This window comes from Bos taurus, chromosome 1 (assembly GCF_002263795.3).
Source record: "Bos taurus isolate L1 Dominette 01449 registration number 42190680 breed Hereford chromosome 1, ARS-UCD2.0, whole genome shotgun sequence".
Taxonomy (NCBI): Eukaryota; Metazoa; Chordata; class Mammalia; order Artiodactyla; family Bovidae; genus Bos; species Bos taurus.
Window position 1 is genome coordinate 54,533,622 of NC_037328.1, and position 19,509 is coordinate 54,553,130.

Below are 19,509 nucleotides of genomic sequence, written 5' to 3' on the forward strand. Positions count from 1 at the left end.
TAGTATTCCATTTTTTCAGATATCCAAAATATCAGAGGGATTAACATTTATTTGATAAATATTTCAATTTTATTTGATTTTTAACAACAAATATCATGTACATAATAATTTTTTAGATAAATTAAAGCATGAAAAGTAACTAGAAAGAAATTCTGGAGCTGAAAATTACAATAAGTGAAATAAAAATTTCAGTAGATGGATTTATAAGCAGATTTGAACACCCAGATATATTGTAGAACTTGATGATAGGATGAACAATTGAAATAAGAAAATGAGGTATAAAGGGAAAAAAGATTGAAGAAAAATGAACAGAATCTGAAGGACCTTTGATACACCACCAAGCAGACCACAACATGTATGTTGTGGGAATCTCAGGAAGAAAAAGAGCATCAGGAAGAGAAAAATTGTCACCAAGTCACTAAATGAAAGGTATGAATATAAACATCCAGGGAATTCAGGAAATTTTTAGCAGGGTAGATTCAGAGACCTCTACTGAAACACATTATGATCAAACCAAAAAGATAATCTTGAAAGCCACAGACTTGTTACATTCAAGTGGAAATCCCAATAAGATTATCAGTAGATTCTTACCAGAAACCTTGAAGATCAGATGGCAATGGACTGATATATTTAAACTGAAGAAGGATAAAAACTGTCAATCAAGGGTCTAGCAAAACTATCCCTTAAAAATGAGGGAAAAATTAAGACATTCCTAGATAAAGAAATGATCAGGGAATTATTACCACTAGACCTGCCCTACAAGAAATGCTAAAGGGAGAGCCTCAGTTTGAAATGAAAGGACTCTAGATGGTGGTAACTCAAAGTTGTATTAAAAAAAAAAATAAAGATCTTTGGTAAATGTATTCACATGGACAATTAAATATATAGTATCACTGTAATGTGATTTGAATACTTTTCATTTTCTATGTTATTTAAGAAACTAATGAATAAAAACTAATTATCTTACATGTTTGAGCACACAGAGTGTGTAAAGATGTAGTTTGTGTCATCAGTAACAGAAAGCGGATAGGGAGAGAGGTGTATTGGAGCAGTGTTTTTGTCTATTATTGAATTTAAGCTGGTATAAACTCAAATTAGAATGTTATAACTTTAGGATGTTGAATATAACCCTCATGATAACTGTAAAGACAGAAAGTATGGTAATGGTTACCTCGGGCTGGGGCGAGTGGAAAAAGGAATTATTGTTTAATGGGTAGAGAGTTTCAATTTTGCAAGTTGAAAGAAGTTCTGGAGTGGATGGGACTTATGATGGTTATACGACAGTGTGCTTGAGTGCTAAGTCGCTTCAGTCGTGTCTTACTCTCTATGACCCAGTGGACTGTAGCCTGCCAGGCTCCCTCCTCTTTCCATAGGATTCTCCAGGCAAGAATACTGGAGTGGGTTGTCATTTCCTCTTCCAGGGGATCTTCCCAACCCAGGGATCAAACCCACATTTCTTATGTCTTCTGCATTGGCAGGCGGGTTCTTTACCACTAGCGCCATGTAGGAAGTCCCTTTTAAGTGTGAATTTACTTAATGCCATTGAACTGTACTTTCAAAAATGGTTAAAATGGTAAATTTTATGTTATGTATATTTTACCCACTTAAAAAAAAAAACTAAAATAGAGTTGATAATCATGAATTTAAGATGAAAACATTCATTATAGTTTTGTGCCTTTTCTATACTCTGATTTATTTGTGTGGATGCAGGCACAAACTGAGTGAAGATTTGGATTTCTCAAGGTGGTAAGACAGTAAAATTATATGAGAAAGGGATCAAAGAGTTAAGAGTATACAACTTAAGAGTATACAACTAAGAGTATACAACTTAGAGTTGTATACAAGAGTTAAGAGTATACAAGACTAAATGACTGATTGTGGAGTATAAGCTGATCAGTAAAACTCTAGCCAAGCTGGTAACAGAAGGAAGTAGGCAACAACAAGGGGTCCTGACCCAAATGAGTCAACTTCCTTTAAACAATCTTCTTGGAAATCCCAAATACTTACATTTTAATGGCCAGATTTAGGCATGTGCTATACATAGCTGTAAGAGATTTTGGATTTTTTTTTTTTTTTTTTCATTCTGCAGAGGAGTGTGTCTGGCTAAGACCTTTACAGTTTACTAGGGAGGAAGGGAAGAGTGCGTGTAAAAAGCCACTAGACTCTTTTGTCACAGTATGAAATAGTGTCCTGCCTAATGAGTCTCTTTGGGAAAAAGGATTACAGAAGTTGATTTAGCTTGTGGGGAAAGGGATAGTCTCCTTTAATCAAAGCTAGGCACAAGGCCATTTAGGCAAAAAATGTGAGTTATACAGCAGTATTTTTTTTTTTTTGCTCATCCATTCATTCATTATCTTCTTCTCCCTCAGGCATATTTATCTTTCAAGTCATAAGCATCTTCATGTGCTTCTTATCTCTTTACTTACAGAAGTTTCTTTCAGGAAAAGATCTGATAAACTCAATTTCATTATAACTTAAATGATAAAGTTTAGAGTCACTCATCTGAACAGTGTAAACATTTTTAAAGGGGATGGAACTTTAAGCTAAAAAGTATGACATCTTATTGGAGTGGGTCCCTAGCTTAGGAAGTAGGAATAGTTTAAGGGACACGAGGAGCTTCCTGTCGCCTCTGTAATGATGCCATTTTGGCCATTCTTTATCTGAATGCTCCTCTGAATATCACTGGCCTGAGATGCATGGTTCAGTCTTCAGACTGTCAGTCTGGCAACAGCTATTAAATTCAGTCTGAGACCAAATAAAAAGGAGCATTTTGCAATTGGATTGAATAAAGGTTAATGGCATAAAAGATTCAGAACTCACGATCAGATAGCTGTGGGACTCTCAGACTTCTCACAACTCAATCAGTGAATGCTGGGAAGTTGAGTTAACCTCATGGCACCCAGCAGAATTGACTTAGGATAAGTTTTTGCTTGTGACAGAAGCACATTTCCTTTTCTGCTCATTGAATAGCCAACTAGAATTGACTGTTAGTTTTCCACATGCCACCAAGAGATATCTTAGTTAGCACATCTGATAGACTACAGAATAGGAATGCTACTTAACATAAGTTTTATTGCAGCTCAGCACCTGCTCCAGCCAGCAGTTTTACTATCTAAGGGAGGCTGTGCTCAGATAATCATTATTCTTGTATCTTTGCATTTGTATTCTGCAGACCGCTGTGCAAGGTAAAATTGATAAATGGAGGCACTGATTGTGAGTGGCAGAAACCTGTAGCTGCAAGTTCTTTGCAAGCCTGGAACATTAGAGACTGGGAGGGGGAATTGTTTGTGTAATTGGAATTATTGTCTAGATACACCAACCTCTCCTCTCTGATTAAACCTCCTTCTTCCCCTTCTTCTCTCATCCATCTCTCTCTATATCTCTTCTCCATTAATTTTCAGCACGGTGTTTTACTTTAATAAGGGATAGGGGAAAATATGTAATAACCAGGGCAAAAACTGTTAGGCAGAAATCCAAATCCCTAATCAATAAGGTAAGTATTAGAATTGTAGAATTTCATGTATTAGGCACAGGAATAATATTTATTTAGTTAGACAGAACGGTTGTTAGAGTATTGAAATACCTCTTTACCAAATGGTATATGTATCTGCTGACCCAAGCCCTATGAACATATCCTTGCCACAAAGTCCCTTGGTGAATCCTAAGACTCTTAAGATTGCCTCTTTATCTATAAACTAGAGAGTTGGGCCTTGGCATGGTTGGGGGCCTGCAGGAAAGAGCTCCTGGTGTCTAGTTTGATTGTTCTAAACCCATGTCACATAAGTTGTTAACTGCCAGAATTTGTAACTGCTCTAATGCCCTCCAGAGACTCGAACAGGGAGGGCTGCTTTTGGGTAGGAAAAACAAAATGTATTACTCCTATGTAATTCACTGGCTTTTTGTTCTTTGGTGCACAGCTAGGCATTTAGCTCTCTTGGGACTTTGGTGAGGAGATAAATCAGTATTCTCTCACTTCTCAAACTGTTTTTAGGTAGAGAACATTGATTATGAGTACATGAGATAAAGCAGAAGGACGTGTTCAATTCATGAGTCAGGGATACCTGCAGATAATTTTAGGTGGCCTATTGTAACCCTTGCACCCTTTGCTTATTAATCTGTAAAGTGAACTTACTACAACATATCATTATTTGTAAGTGTCCTCTTGTTGAGAAGGTCCCAGGGGATTCTAGAAGGACTCAAAATTTACCTTTTGCACATTTTTTCCTCCAAAGTTCAGTATATTGTAAAAATGTATTCTATTTAGAAAGCTCCATGTCTTTTCAATCATAGTTAACAATGGTATTCTTGACAGAAACTGCATCCTCTGTCATGTTTATAATGCACACTTCTTTGAAGCATTTGCATGTTTATGTAATTGGGTCTGTACAGATTAAAATAGCACTAGAGAGCCAATTTAAGCCCTGGGATAAGTGAGCCTGAACATTAGGGACATTCTGGCACACACACACACCCCTCGTAAATATGTTGTTAAGTTGCAAGTGGTTGTGATGGAATGTACCACTCAGGCACTTTACCCTCCTTAGTGCAGAAGTAAATCGTCAGGGCTCTCACACAGCTCCAACAGGATTCCAAGAGAGGGAATGGAAAAGACTTTCGGAAATCTGATAGTTGCCCCGCTTGGTACCCTGAGATGCAAATAAACCAGTAAAAAATTCTAACATCTCTGCTGATTTTAGCCTTGTAGTCTAATTAAATACATACAGTTGTTTAGTTAAAGGAAATCAGAAAGACTTTGAGTATATTCAAAATAGGGTAGGATCAGAAACACAAGTCTGCTATAAACAGTTCATAGATAAGATACAATCAGTGATGGAAAATTGCTGAAGATTAGGCTCACAGTTGGAGAAGGCAATGGCAACCCACTCCAGTACTCTTGCCTGGAAAATCCCATGGACGGAGGAGCCTGGTAGGCTGCAGTCCTTGGGGTAGTGAAGAGTCGGACACGACTGAGTGACTTCACTTTCACTTTTCACTGTCATGCGTTGGAGAAGGAAATGGCAACCCACTCCAGTGTTCTTGCCTGGAGAATCCCAGGGACGGGGGAGCCTGGTGGGCTGCCGTCTATGGGGTCGCACAGAGTCGGACACGACTGAAGCAATTTAGCAGCAGCAGCAGCAGGCTCACAGTAATTAAATATCTATTTTTCTCAAAAATTCATATTAAGTAACAAGCATATTACCATGATATTATCATCTGTTCAAACAGTGGTTCTCAACTTTGTAGGGACAATCTTCTGGGGAGTCTTAAAATTTCTGACACCTTGGTCCTATCCAAAGAAATTCTGATTTATTTAGTCCAGAGTGGTCTGAGTATCAGTATGTTTACAATCTCCTTGGCAAACAAACGAACAGAAAAGGCTTTATTCGCCTTTATTGAGGTATAATTGACAAATAAAATTGGGATACAGTGTGTATAGTGTGATGATTTGACATATGTGAACACTGTGAAAGGATTCGCACAAAGTAATACATCCATCACCTCACATTGTTTTTGTTTGTTTCTTTATTTTTTGGTGAGAATGCTTAAGATTTTTCTCTTAGCAAATTTCAATTATACAATAACAGTATTATCAACTGTAGTCACCATGCTATTTATCAGCTCCTCAGAACTTACTCATCTTAATAACTGACAACTTATAAACTATCAGTTTACCAATCTGTGCTTATTTCTCCCAGCCTCCATCCCCTGGCGATGACCATCCTACTGTCTTGTTTCTGTGAATTCATGTAAGTGATACCATGCAGTAATTTGTATTTCTCTGTCTGCTTTATTTCTCTTATTAAGAGCATAATAACCTTGAGGATCATTCATGCTGTGCAGTTTGGGTTGAGAACCACTGGGTGAGAACTACATTGAACCATTTAGTTCAGAATAAAAGGCTTTATCAACATGAAAGTTTTAAAAATATGTTATAAATATATGTATATTTTTATATTATATAACTGTATTATAAATATACATGTATTTTTCAAAGTATAAAGTGACTCAGAAGATAATCGTTTAAAAATTTTAAGAAACATTTGAGTCCAGAGAATGAATTTTTGATGGAATATGTCTAGAAATATTTTCATAGCTTAGTTTAAAATTATAGTGCATAAAGTTTATAGAAATTCAGAACTGTGTATATTTTGGATTTCATAGTATCTTTAAGAAAGCAAAATTTCTGAGCGTGCACACTTACTGATTTTAATGAGAAATGTTTTCCTGCAGGCACTTACTAAGAGGAAAGGTATTTCTGTGTACCTTTGCAACCAACTCCTTGAGTCCGTGAAATTCTCCAGTGGGTAGCCATTCCCTTCTCTGGGGATCTTCCCAACTCAGGGATCGAACCCAAGTCTCCCACACTGCAGGTGGATTCTTTATCATCTGAGCCACAAGGGAAGCCCAAAGATACTGTAGTCAGTAGCCTATCCCTTCTCCAGGGTTTCTTCCTGACCCGGGAATCGAACTGGTCTCCTGCATTGCAGGCAGATTCTTTACCAGCTGAGTTATCAGGGAAGCCCATATTTCTATGTAACAAAGTAATATTTGCTTCTCATTGAAGAGAGAGACAATAATGTAGATACAATGAAGATAATAGCAGATGAATGCTGATGAATGTTTGACTGATCTGATTATAGTTAATAAGAATAAGAGTTTTTCTGAGATTCAAGATGCTGCATATCAGAAGTGATGGTAATCATTTTGACACATCAAAAAGTCTGTAAGTTGAGTGAAGTTTATTGGAACTTTAAGGTCAAAGAAAGGCTTTGATGTAATTATTATTGCTTGGCTACTGGTATAAAAAAATAAAATCACTTCATTATGTAACTTAAAATGCTGTTGGTGGAGCCTATATAAAGTGTCCATTTAGAAAAGCATTATAAGGGGGAGGAGCCAAGATGGCGGAGGAGTAGGACGGGGAGAACACTTTCTCCCCCACAAATTCATCAAAAGAGCATTTAAACGTCGAGTAAATTCCACAAAACAACTTCTGAATGCCGGCAGAGGACATCAGGCACCCAGAAAAGCAACCCAACTCTTCGAAAGGAGGTAGGAAAAAATATTAAAAACAAAAAAAAAGAGACAAAAGAGGGAGGGACGGAGTTCCGTCCCGGGAAGGGAATCTTAAAAGAGAAGTTTCCAAACATCAGGAAACCTTCTCACTGCCGAATCTGCGCCGAGCTTTGGAAGCACAGAGGGCAATATAACAGGGAGAAAAAATAAATAAACAATTTAAAACTCGCAGATTGCGAGCCCTACGGTAACTCCCCCAGCAGAGAAGCAGCGCAGACGCCTGCATCCGCCATTAGCAAGCCGGGGCTGGGCAGGGAGGCGCGGCGCGGGCTGCATCGCTGAGAGTAAGAATCTGGCCTGAATACCCTGAGCACTATCTGAGCGAAATAATTTGGGCTAGCAAACCAGACTGTGGGATACCTACCACGCGAAAAGCCAGCCCTAACCTAAGACCGCCAGGCCCGCGCACGGAACAAAGGACTGAACAGAGATAGCCGGCTGCAGACCTTGCCCCTCCGGTGACAGGCAGCCAGAGCCGGAAGGGGGCAATCGCAGCCCCAGAGAGTCATTATCTATTAAACTGTAAGCAGGCTTCTTTGCTAACTAAAACTTCTTGGGGGTCTGGACGGTCAACATCTGCCTGAGAAGGTGCGCCGGTTTTACATCCAGATATCCGAGTGGCGGGGAGGCGATAAGTCGCAGCATTGGCGCTCGCCTGGGAAGAGCAAATTGGCGCTCGGACCTGGGAAGAGCACAAAACGCAGGCCCAACTGAGTCTGCGCCTCTGAGGACTACCCGAGTGCCTGAACCTGAGTGGCTTGGACCTGGGAGGTGCATGCAGCCCAGGGCCAGCCTCGGATTGTTCCCGGCGGAACAACCTAGAGTCCGAGCAGTGTGGACAGGGAGGCTACACGCGCCGTGAGCGGGGGCAGACCCAGGGTGGCTGAGGCACTGCGAGCCCACGCCAGTGTTATTTGTTTGCAGCATCCCTCCCTCCCTCCCCACAGCGCGACTGAACAAGTAAGCCTAAAAAAAAAAAAAAAAAAAAAGTGTCCTCCACCGTGCCCTTTGAGTCAGGGCAGAAACCAGATACTGAAGAGACTAGCAAACAGAAGAAGATATAACAGAGGGAAACGCCTTGGAAGCTACAGGCAATAGATCAAAACCCTGTGGTTACTACGGACTACATAGGAAGGGGCCTATAGATCTTGAGAAATATAAATCTGACCAAGGAACTAGCCAAAAATGAACTGAACCCACAACACCCACAAAAAAAAAAAAAAAAAAAAAAACCAAAAAAGCCCTAGATATATTTTTATTATTTTTACGATCATTCTTTCTTTCTTTTTTTTTTTTTTAATAAAAAAAAAAAAAAATTTTAAGTCCTCTATTGTTCCTTTAATTTTCACTTTTATAACCTATTACTTTGCAAAAAAAAAAAAAAGACCCTATTTTTTTTCTTCTTCAGCAAACTTCATATATATATATTTTATAATTTTTTGACCTTGTTTTTTGTTTGTTTTTTTCTTCTTTTCTTTAACACTGTATTTTTGAAATTCCAAACTCTACTCTAGATTTTTAATTTTCGCTTTTTGGTATATGTTATCAATTTTGTACCTATAGTTTTTTTTTATATAATTTCTGTGACTTTTTTTTTTTTCTTTTCTTCTTCTCTGTTTCTTTCTCTTCTTCTTTTATATAACATTGTATATCTGAAATTCCAAACTTTACTCTAGATTTTTAATTTATGCTTTTTGGTATTTGATATCAATTTTGTACCTGTATTTTCTTTATAATTTTTGTGACATTGTTCGTATTTGTTTGTTTGTTTTCTCTCTTTATTTTTCTTCTTCTTTTCTTTTTTTTTTTTTTTTTAACATTGTATTTTTGAAATTCCAAACTCTACTCTAGATTTTTAATTTTTGCTTTCTGGTATTAGTTATCAATTTTGTACCTGTACTTTCTTTATAATTTTTGCGACCTTGTTTGTTTTTGTTTGTTCGTTTTTTCTTTCTTTTCCTTCTTCTTTTCTTTAACATCGTATTTTTGAAATTCCAAACTCTACTCTAGATTTTTAATTTTCGCTTTCTGGTATTAGTTATCAATTTTGTACCTGTACTTTCTTTATAATTTTCACGACCTTGTTTGTTTTTGTTTGTTCGCTCTTTCTCTCTTTCTTTTCCTTCTTCTTTTCTTTAACAGTGTATTTTTGAAATTCCAAACTCTACTCTAGATTTTTAATTTTTGCTTTTATGTATTTGTTACCAATTTTGTACCTTTAAGGACCCAATCTTCAGGACCCATTTTTCACTAGGGAGTGAGATTACTGGCTTGACTGCTCTCTCTCCCTTTGGACCCTCCTTTTTCTCCACCAGGTCGCCTGTGTCTCCTCCCTAACCCCTCTCTACTCTACCCAACTCTGTGAATTTCTGTGTGTTCCAGACGGTGGAGAACACTTAGGGAACTGATTACTGGCTGGATCTGTCTCCCTCCTTTTCATTCCCCCCTTTTATCCTTCTGGCCACCTCTGTTACCTTCCTCCTTCTTCTCTTCTCTGTATAACCCCGTGAACATCTCTGAGTGGTCCAGTTGTGGAGTGCACATAAGGAAGTGACTACTGGCTAGCCCACTCTCTCCACTATTGATTCACCTCATCTCATTTGGGTCACCTCTAACTCCCTCCTCCCTCTTCTCTTCTCCATGTAACCCTGTGAACCTCTCTGAGTGACCCTCACTGTAGAGAAACTTATCATCTTTAATGTAGATGTTTTATCAGTGGTGCTGTATAGAAGGAGAAGTTTTGAAACTACTGTAAAAATAAGACCGATAATCGGAAGCAGGAGACTTAAGTCCAAACCCTGACTCCAGGGAACTCCTGACTCCAAGGAACATTCATTGACAGGAGCTCATCAATTGCCTCCATACCGACACTGAAACCAAGCACCACACAAGGGCCAATAAGTTCCAGGGCAAGACATACCAAGCAAATTCTCCAGCAACAAAGGAACACAGCCCTGAGCTTCAAGATACAGGCTGCCGAAAGTCACCCCAAAACTATAGACATCTCATAACTCATTACTGGACATTTCATTGCACTCCAGAGAGAAGAAATACAGCTCCACCCACCAGAACACCGACACAAGCTTCCCTAACCAGGAAACCTTGACAAGCCACCTGTACAAACCCACACACAGTGAGGAAACGCCATAATAAAGAGAACTCCACAAACTGCCAGAATACAGAAAGGACACCCCAAACTCAGCAATTTAAACAAGATGAAGAGACAGAGGAATACTCAGCAGATAAAGGAACAGGATAAATGCCCACCAAACCAAACAAAAGAGGAAGAGATAGGGAATCTACCTGATAAAGAATTCCGAATAATGATAGTGAAATTGATCCAAAATCTTGAAACTAAAATGGAATCACAGATAAATAGCCTGGAGACAAGGATTGAGAAGATGCAAGAAAGGTTTAACAAGGACCTAGAAGAAATAAAAAAGAGTCAATATATAATGAATAATGCAATAAGTGAAATTAAAAACACTCTGGAGGCAACAAATAGTAGAATAACAGAGGCAGAAGACAGGATTAGTGAATTAGAAGATAGAATGGTAGAAATAAATGAATCAGAGAGGATAAAAGAAAAACGAATTAAAAGAAATGAGGACAATCTCAGAGACCTCCAGGACAATATTAAACGCTACAACATTCGAATCATAGGGGTTCCAGAAGAAGAAGACAAAAAGAAAGACCATGAGAAAATACTTGAGGAGATAATAGTGGAAAACTTCCCTAAAATGGGGAAGGAAATAATCACCCAAGTCCAAGAAACCCAGAGAGTACCAAACAGGATAAACCCAAGGAGAAACACCCCAAGACACATATTAATCAAATTAACAAAGATCAAACACAAAGAACAAATATTAAAAGCAGCAAGGGAAAAACAACAAATAACACACAAGGGAATTCCCATAAGGATAACAGCTGATCTTTCAATAGAAACTCTTCAAGCCAGGAGGGAATGGCAAGACATACTTAAAATGATGAAAGAAAATAACCTACAGCCCAGATTATTGTACCCAGCAAGGATCTCATTCAAGTATGAAGGAGAAATCAAAAGCTTTTCAGACAAGCAAAGGCTGAGAGAATTCTGCACCACCAAACCAGCTCTCCAACAAATACTAAAGGATATTCTCTAGACAGGAAACACAAAAACGGTGTATAAACTCGAACCCAAAACAATAAAGTAAATGGCAACGGGAACATACTTATCAGTAATTACCTTAAATGTAAATGGGTTGAATGCCCCAACCAAAAGACAAAGACTGGCTGAATGGATACAAAAACAAGACCCCTACATATGTTGTCTACAAGAGACCCACCTCAAAACAGGGGACACATACAGACTAAAAGTGAAGGGCTGGAAAAAGATTTTCCATGCAAATAGGGACCAAAAGAAAGCAGGAGTAGCAATACTCATATCAGATAAAATAGACTTTAAAACAAAGGCTGTGAAAAGAGACAAAGAAGGTCACTACATAATGATCAAAGGATCAATCCAAGAAGAAGATATAACAATTATAAATATATATGCACCCAACACGGGAGCACCACAGTACGTAAGACAAATGCTAACAAGTATGAAAGGAGAAATTAACAATAACACAATAATAGTGGGAGACTTTAATACCCCACTTACACCTATGGATAGATCAACTAAACAGAAAATCAACAAGGAAACACAAACTTTAAACGATACAATAGACCAGTTAGACCTAATTGATATCTATAGGTCATTTCATCCCAAAACAATGAATTTCACCTTTTTCTCAAGCGCACATGGAACCTTCTCCAGGATAGATCACATCCTGGGCCATAAATCTAGCCTTGGTAAATTCAAAAAAATAGAAATCATTCCAAGCATTTTTTCTGACCACAATGCAGTAAGATTAGATCTCAATTACAGGAGAAAAACTATTAAAAATGCCAACATATGGAGGCTGAACAACACGCTGCTGAATAACCAACAAATCACAGAAGAAATCAAAAAAGAAATCAAAATTTGCATAGAAACGAATGAAAATGAAAACACAACAACCCAAAACCTGTGGGACACGGTAAAAGCAGTCCTAAGGGGAAAGTTCATAGCAATACAGGCACACCTCAAGAAACAAGAAAAAAGTCAAATAAATAACCTAACTCTACACCTAAAGCAACTAGAAAAGGAAGAAATGAAGAACCCCAGGGTTAGTAGAAGGAAAGAAATCTTAAAAATTAGAGCAGAAATAAATGCAAAAGAAACAAAAGAGACCATAGCAAAAATCAACAAAACCAAAAGCTGGTTCTTTGAAAGGATAAATAAAATTGACAAACCATTAGCCAGACTCATCAAGAAACAAAGGGAGAAAAATCAAATCAACAAAATTAGAAATGAAAATGGAGAGATCACAACAGACAACACAGAAATACAAAGGATCATAAGAGACTACTATCAACAATTATATGCCAATAAAATGGACAACGTGGAAGAAATGGACAAATTCTTAGAAAAGTACAACTTTCCAAAACTGGACCAGGAAGAAATAGAAAATCTTAACAGACCCATCACAAGCATGGAAATTGAAACTGTAATCAAAAATCTTCCAGCAAACAAAAGCCCCGGTCCAGACGGCTTCACAGCTGAATTCTACCAAAAATTTAGAGAAGAGCTAACACCTATCCTGCTCAAACTCTTCCAGAAAATTGCAGAGGAAGGTAAACTTCCAAACTCATTCTATGAGGCCACCATCACCCTAATACCAAAACCTGACAAAGATCCCACAAAAAAAGAAAACTACAGGCCAATATCACTGATGAACATAGATGCAAAAATCCTTAACAAAATTCTAGCAATCAGAATCCAACAACACATTAAAAAGATCATACACCATGATCAAGTGGGCTTTATCCCAGGGATGCAAGGATTCTTCAATATCCGCAAATCAATCAATGTAATACACCACATTAACAAATTGAAAAATAAAAACCATATGATTATCTCAATAGATGCAGAGAAAGCCTTTGACAAAATTCAACATCCATTTATGATAAAAACTCTCCAGAAAGCAGGAATAGAAGGAACATACCTCAACATAATAAAAGCTATATATGACAAACCCACAGCAAACATTATCCTCAATGGTGAAAAGTTGAAAGCATTTCCTCTAAAGTCAGGAACAAGACAAGGGTGCCCACTTTCACCATTACTATTCAACATAGTTTTGGAAGTTTTGGCCACAGCAATCAGAGCAGAAAAAGAAATACAAGGAATCCAAATTGGAAAAGAAGAAGTAAAACTCTCACTATTTGCAGATGACATGATCCTCTACATAGAAAACCCTAAAGAGTCCACCAGAAAATTACTAGAAATAATCAATGACTACAGTAAAGTTGCAGGATATAAAATCAACACACAGAAATCCCTTGCATTCCTATACACTAATAATGAGAAAACAGAAAGAGAAATTAAGGAAACAATTCCATTCACCATTGCAACGGAAAGAATAAAATACTTAGGAATATATCTACCTAAAGAAACTAAAGACCTATATATAGAAAACTATAAAACACTGGTGAAAGAAATTAAAGAGGACACTAATAGATGGAGAAATATACCATGTTCATGGATTGGAAGAATCAATATAGTGAAAATGAGTATACTACCCAAAGCAATTTATAGATTCAACGCAATCCCTATCAAGCTACCAACAGTATTCTTCACAGAGCTAGAACAAATAATTTCACAATTTGTATGGAAATACAAAAAACCTCGAATAGCCAAAGCGATCTTGAGAAAGAAGAATGGAACTGGAGGAATCAACCTACCTGACTTCAGGCTCTACTACAAAGCCACAGTTATCAAGACAGTATGGTACTGGCACAAAGACAGAAATATTGATCAATGGAATAAAATAGAAAGCCCAGAGATAAATCCACGCACATATGGACACCTTATCTTCGACAAAGGAGGCAAGAGTATACAATGGATTAAAGACAATCTCTTTAACAAGTGGTGCTGGGAAATCTGGTCAACCACTTGTAAAAGAATGAAACTGGACCACTTTCTAACACCATACACAAAAATAAACTCAAAATGGATTAAAGATCTAAACGTAAGACCAGAAACTATAAAACTCCTAGAGGAGAACATAGGCAAAACACTCTCCGACATACATCACAGCAGGATCCTCTATGACCCACCTCCCAGAATATTGGAAATAAAAGCAAAAATAAACAAATGGGACCTAATTAACCTTAAAAGCTTCTGCACATCAAAGGAAACTATTAGCAAGGTGAAAAGACAGCCTTCAGAATGGGAGAAAATAATAGCAAATGAAGCAACCGACAAACAACTAATCTCAAAAATATACAAGCAACTCCTACAGCTCAACTCCAGAAAAATAAACGACCCAATCAAAAAATGGGCCAAAGAACTAAATAGACATTTCTCCAAAAAAGACATACAGATGGCTAACAAACACATGAAAAGATGCTCAACATCACTCATTATCAGAGAAATGCAAATCAAAACCACTATGAGGTACCATTTCACACCAGTCAGAATGGCTGCGATCCAAAAGTCTACAAATAATAAATGCTGGAGAGGGTGTGGAGAAAAGGGAACCCTCTTACACTGTTGGTGGGAATGCAAACTAGTACAGCCACTATGGAGAACAGTGTGGAGATTCCTTAAAAAACTGGAAATAGAACTGCCTTATGATCCAGCAATCCCACTGCTGGGCATACACACTGAGGAAACCAGAAGGGAAAGAGACACGTGTACCCCAATGTTCATCGCAGCACTGTTTATAATAGCCAAGACATGGAAGCAACCTAGATGTCCATCAGCGGATGAATGGATAGGAAAGCTGTGGTACATATACACAATGGAGTATTACTCAGCCATTAAAAAGAATACATTTGAATCAGTTCTAATGAGGTGGATGAAACTGGAGCCTATTGTACAGAGTGAAGTAAGCCAGAAGGAAAAACATAAATACAGTGTACTAACGCATATATATGGAATTTAGAAAGATGGTAACAATAACCTGGTGTATGAGACAGCTAAAGAGACACTGATGTATAGAACAGTCTTATGGACTCTGTGGGAGAGGGAGAGGGTGGGAAGATTTGGGAGAATGGCAATGAAACATATAAAATATCATGTAGGAAACGAGTTGCCAGTCCAGGTTCGATGCATGATGCTGGATGCTTGGGGCTGGTGCACTGGGACGGCCCAGAGGGATGGTATGGGGAGGGAGGAGGGCGGAGGGTTCGGGATGGGGAGCGCATGTATACCTGTGGAGGATTCATTTTGATATTTGGCAAAACTAATACAATTATGTAAAGTTTAAAAATAAAATAAAATTGGAAGGAAAAAAAAAAAAAAAAAAAAATCAAAAAAAAAAAAAAAAAAAAAAAAAAGAAAAGCATTATAAGACACTTTTTTTCCCCCAGAAATAAAAATAAAATAAAATAAATAAAATCAGCTTTATCACTGGTCTTTAACAATCTGAGAAGGAAAAATGTGAGTGTGTATGCATTTATTATCTTACTTTTTAAGTTTTAACAAAGTAATCATTTTTTACTGAAGTTAGTTGATGTATGATATATAAATTACAGATGTGAAATATAGTGATTGGCAATTTTAGAAGTTATACTTCATTTACAGTTATAAAATATTTTGTGTTCCCTGTGTTGTATAATACATCTTTGCTAGCTTATCTTAAACATAATAGTTTGAATGCTTATTAAATTTAAAAAAATTTTTATTTAAATATAGTTGACATATAGTAGGCTAGTTTCAGGTGTACTATGGAGTGTTACAATATTTATATTTATTATATGTATACATTTATATATCTTTTTGAGAAACCTCCATATTGTTTTATATAGTGACTAACCAGTTTACATCCCCTCCAATAGTGCACGAGAGTTTCCTTTTATCCACATGCCCATCGCCATCGTTATTTCTTGTCTTTTTGATAACAGTCATTCTGACAGGTGTGAGGTATTTTCCTGATAATTAGTGATGATGTTCAATATTGAACATCTTTTTATGTCCCTATTGGCCATTTATGTCTTCTTTGGAAAAATATCTTAACAGAATCTTCTGTCCATTTTTTAAATAAGGTTTTTTTGTTTTTTGATTTTGAGATGTACAATTTCTTTGTGCATTTTGGATGTTAACCTCTTATCAGATGCTTGCAAGTATCTCCTCTCATTAAGTACATCACCTTTTCATTTTGTTGATGATCTCCTTCACTGTGCAGAAGCACATTCAGTTGAGGTAGTCCCACTTGTTTATATTTGGCTCTATGGTTGTAAATTAATTGACCATATAAGCACGGGTTTATTTCTGATTCTGTATTCTGTTTCATTGATCTGGGTATTTTTTTTTTTTTTTAGCCAGTACTTTACCATTTCAATTACTGTAGCTTCTTTGTAGTATAGCTGAAAATCTGGGCTCATGATTCCTCCAGTTTGGTTCCTCTTTCTTAAGATTTCTTTGACAATCCAGTGTCTTTTCTGTTTCTGTACAAATTTTAGAATTATTTGTTCTGGTTTTGTGAAAATGCCTCTGACATTTATTTTTTATTTTTAAAATTTATTTTTATTTGGAAGATAATTGCTTTACAATGTTGTTTGGTTTCTGCTATACAACAATGTGAATCAGCTCTAAGTATACATATATCCTCTCCCAATTGAGCCTCCATCTCCTGCCATCCCACTCCTCCAGGTTGTCACAAAGCATGGAGCTGAGTTCCCTGTGTTATACAATAGCCTCCCATTAGTGGTTTTACACATTTCAATTCTATCTACTCAATTCATCCCCCTTTTCCTTCTGTGTTCATCAGTAACATTTTTCTAGATTTCAAATATATGCATTAATATATAATATTTATTTTTCTGTTTGTGACTTACTTCACTCTGTGTAATAGGCTCTAGGCTCATCTGCCTCAGTTCAGCTAGCTCAAATTCATTCCTTTTAGTGGCTGAGTAATACTCCACTATATGTGTGTGTGTGTATATATATATATATATATATATATATATATATATATATATATATATATATTACAACTTCTTTTTCCATTCATCTGTTAATGAAAATCTGGGTTGCTTCCATGTCCTGGGTATTGCAAATAGTGCTGCAATGAACATTGGGGTAAATGTGTCTTTTTGAATTACGGTTTTCTCAGGGTATATACCCAGGAGTGGGATTGTTGGATCATATGGTAGATCTCTTCCTCACTTTTAAAGGAATATCCATATTGTTCTCCGTAGTGGCTGTATTAATTTACATTCCCACCAGCAGTGCAGGAGGACTCCTTTTTGTCCACATCCTCTTCAGCATTTATTGTTTTTAGATTTTTTTTTTTTGATGATGGCTGTTCTGACTACTACAATGATACCTCATGGTAGTTTCCATTTACATTTCTCTACCCTTATGGCAGAAAGTGAAGAGGAACTAAAAAGCCTCTTGATGAAAGTGAAAGAGGAGAGTGAAAAAGTTGGCTTAAAGCTCAACATTCAGGAAACGAAGATCATGGCATCTGGTCCCATCACTTCATGGGAAATAGATGGGGAAACAGTGGAAACAGTGTCAGACTTTATTTTGGGGGGGCTCCAAAATCACTGCAGATGGTGACTGCAGCCATGAAATTAAAAGACGCTTACTTCTTGGAAGAAAAGTTATGACCAACCTAGATAGCATATTCAAAAGCAGAGACATTACTTTGCCAACAAAGGTCTGTCTAGTCAAGGCTATGGTTTCTCCAGTGGTCATGTATGGATGTGAAAGTTGGACTGTGAAGAAGGCTGAGTGCTGAAGAATTGATGCTTTTGAACTGTGGTGTTGGAGAAGACTCTTGAGAGTCCCTTGGACTGCAAGAAGATCCAACAAGTCCATCCTAAAGGAGATCAGCCCTGGGATTTCTTTGGAAGAATGATGCTAAAGCTGAAACTCCAGTACTTTGGCCACCTCATGCGAAGAGTTGAGTCATGGGAAAATACTCTGATGCTGGGAGGGATTGGGGGCAAGGAGAGAAGGGGATGACAGAGGATGAGATGGCTGGATGGCATCACTAACTTGATAGATGTGAGTCTGAGTGAACTCCGGGAGTTGGTGATGGACAGGGAGGCCTGGTGTGCTGCACTTCATGTGGTCGCAAAGAGTTGGACATGACTGAGCAACTGAACTCAACTGAACTGAACTGAATAATGAGTGATGTTGAGCATCTTTTCATGTTTGTTGGCTATTTGTATGTCTTCTTTGGAGAAATGTCTGTTTAGGTCTTCTGTTCATTTTTTGAGTTTGTTTTTCTGATATTGAGCTGCATAAGCTGCATATGTGTTCTGGAAATTAATCCTTTGTCAGTTGCTTCATTTGCAGTTATTTTGAGTCCTTAGGTAGGTTTATTCCTAAATATTTTATTCTTCTTCCTGTGATGGCAAATGGTACTGTTTTGTTAATTTCCCTTTCTGATCTTTCATTGTCAGTGTATGGAAATGCAGCTGATTTCTGCCTATTAATTTTGTACCCTGATACATTACCTAATCCACTGATGACCTCTGGTAGTTTTCTGGCCCCATTTTATATTTTTTATGTCATATTTTATATCTCTTTATCATTTTAGTATTTGTAGATGATTTGACTACTCTTGTCTTTTAACCTTCCTTTACAGGTGATTTATTTGCTATATTTGGTATATATTTATCTTATAAGTGAGATTTCCTTCTTTCATGTTTTGTTATTTCTAGTTATGGCCTTTTCTTCTTCATTTAAGGAAGTACCTCTAACATTTCCTGTAAAGCCACAGCTGCTGCTGCTAAGTTACGTCAGTCGTGTCCGACTGTGCGACCCCATAGACGGCAGCCCACCAGGCTCCACTGTCTCTGGGATTCTCCAAGCAAGAATACTGGAGTGGGTTGCCATTTCCTTCTTCAACGCATGAAAGTGAAAAGTCAAAGTGAAGTCGCTCAGTCATGTCCGACACTCAGCGACCCCATGGACTGTGGCCTACCAGGCTCCTCTGTCCATGGGATTCTCCAGGCGAGAGTACTGGAGTGGGGTGCTATCGCCTTCTCTGGTCCTGTAAAGCTAATGGTGATGAATTCCTTTGCTGCTGCTGCTGCTGCTAAGTCGCTTCAGTCATGTCCGACTCTGTATGACCCCATAGACGGAAGCCCACAAGGCTCCCCCGTCCCGGGGATTCTCCAGGCAAGAACACTGGAGTGGGTTGCCATTTCCTTCTCCAATGCATGAAAGTGAAAAGTGAAAGGGAAGTCGTTCAGTCGTGTGCGACTCTTAGCGAACCCATGGACTACAGCCTACCAGGCTCCTCCATCTATGGGATATTCCTGGCAAGAGTACTGGAGTGGGGTGCCATTGCCTTCTCCGGATGAATTCCTTTAGCCTTTGCTTATCTAGGAAACTCTTTATCCCTC